The sequence below is a fragment of the Hoplias malabaricus genome, chromosome 15, assembly GCF_029633855.1.
Source record: "Hoplias malabaricus isolate fHopMal1 chromosome 15, fHopMal1.hap1, whole genome shotgun sequence".
NCBI classification, from domain to species: domain Eukaryota; kingdom Metazoa; phylum Chordata; class Actinopteri; order Characiformes; family Erythrinidae; genus Hoplias; species Hoplias malabaricus.
The window spans coordinates 37,435,128-37,437,054 of NC_089814.1; the positions used below are offsets into that span (position 1 = coordinate 37,435,128).

A 1,927-nucleotide genomic window follows, 5' to 3' on the forward strand; every position below is an offset into this window, starting at 1 on the left:
ATACTGAGCGATCGCTGCACCACCCCGTCTCTTACAGACGTACTAAATACCGTATCGTAGCCCTGTATTTTTTATTTTTTAAAACAAACTACATTTACGCAAACTTCAGTTTCAAATTTTCAGTTATTAATTATTTTTTAAATTAAGTAGTCATTTTTATGAGGTCACCTGACTTACCACCACTTGCTGCCTCACGTTCCACAGTTTGAGAACCACTGGTGGACACCTGCAATCCACTGTGCTGTCTGGTAAAAACCCACATGTAGTGTCCAAATGTCAGTTCCCTTAATAGTGCACTAGTGAGGAATACAGGGAACAGTAAATAGGGAGCCATTTTGTAGAAAGTGTAGATTTCACGGTAACTATAGTACACTGTTCTGAGGTTCGGCCATGTTAGTGTCTGAGAACAGTGGACAATTTTCAGTGCGCTCAAACAATCCCACAATGCACCACAAAAATGAATATACACTATCGGATAGTGGATACCCATAATACACTGCGCTGTTTGGTAAAAGACCTGCATGAGGTAGTGTCTGAAATCATTCTGAATTCAGTTCCCTACGATGTATAGTACGTATTTATAGGGAATAGTGCATAGGGAGTCATTTCAGACCCAGTGCTGCACAGGCTCTGAAACAGGAGTAAGACATAACGCAAGGCATCGATCACCGGAGCTGAATATCATGGTCAACAACTAAGATTAAGTCTGATTTAGGCTCCAGCATGAGCTCAGTTGACCCTGCTTTCATAGACAAACAACAGCAGAGCGGCTGAAATACGAGAGCTTTACCACCAGAGGGCGCACGGTGTACAGCATATTTAACACTCACATTTGATGCACAAGTTTACAAACAGCCATATTTTTAATTCTTCACATTGTACATTCAGCAGTAGGCTCGGCGTTACAAAAATAAATAAATAGAATAAACCTCGCTGTGACGAACATTTCATTGACGAGTGTGGCACAGTGGAAATAGGTACAGCGTCGCGAGTAAGGGCATCTGTTTGGTGGAATGACACAAAATAAGTGGACACCATCACTGGAACAGTACCACATATGTACACACACACACACACACACACACAGCATTTGTCTCGATTTGTCTTATATACATGTACTATGTACATTGTGTACCTAGTGTATTTAAATGGCTAGTAACACTGGACGTGTAATGAGCTGGAGTACAGTACCTTAAACATTCCCAAAACAGCTTTCCCCCAAATAATAACAACAGCAGATGATTCTCAATACGTCTAGGACCTTATTCTGTAGCAGCAAGCTTGTGCACTGTAACACACACACACACACACACAGTCACAGGAAGGGGGGCTGTGGTAATGTCAGTTTAACAGAACAGTGGTGTCTGCTCTTGGGGCAAATGTAAGTCAGTGCACGGTTTGGGGAATCGACACGGAAAAGACTAGTGTACTCTGCTGTATAGTTACATTCAGTTCCTCTAGTAATGATGTAAACACAGGGATTACTCTGAGTCACAGCAAAACTGCAGGATTGGAATAAAAACAGCAGATTTGTTTTGTTGCTTTTTACTCTGTAGCATGCTTTTCCCCTTTGGCCAGTTTGCTCAAGAGTCTCTGTAAACATTGCATGTGAACACTCATGAAACAAAGGACACCCAGACCTCCCAGTGAACACACAGCCATAGGCAGAAACGGTCTGCTGGTTCACATGCCCGTCCAGGAGGAGTGGAGAATGCCATCTTCCTGCCGAATGCCATCGAAGAGCCGCAGTCCTCCAAGGCTACTTTTTTAAGTGCTTTCCACCACAAGAACATTAACTCCCTGTGTATTGTGCATTAAGAAGTACCGCCGACATTGCACTTGTGAAGCGCACGAGACTGATCAGTTTTCTACGATAATAAGTGACTCTTTGCGTTTGTTTATAAGCAAAAAGATTATCCAGTGGAAA

The 1,927-nt window shown here is 42.5% G+C and overlaps 1 protein-coding gene across 1 annotated transcript in view; it reads right to left on the bottom strand.

The window, feature by feature from the left end:
• Window positions 1-673: 673 nt before the first annotated feature.
• The window catches only part of adrb2b (adrenoceptor beta 2, surface b), a 3,458-nt gene continuing 2,204 nt past the window's right edge, over window positions 674-1,927 (bottom strand). Inside the window, exon 2 of the mRNA XM_066646165.1 lies at window positions 674-1,927. This exon is cut by the window's right edge and continues 1,973 nt beyond it. The gene's annotated coding sequence lies outside the window, so the exon portion shown is untranslated.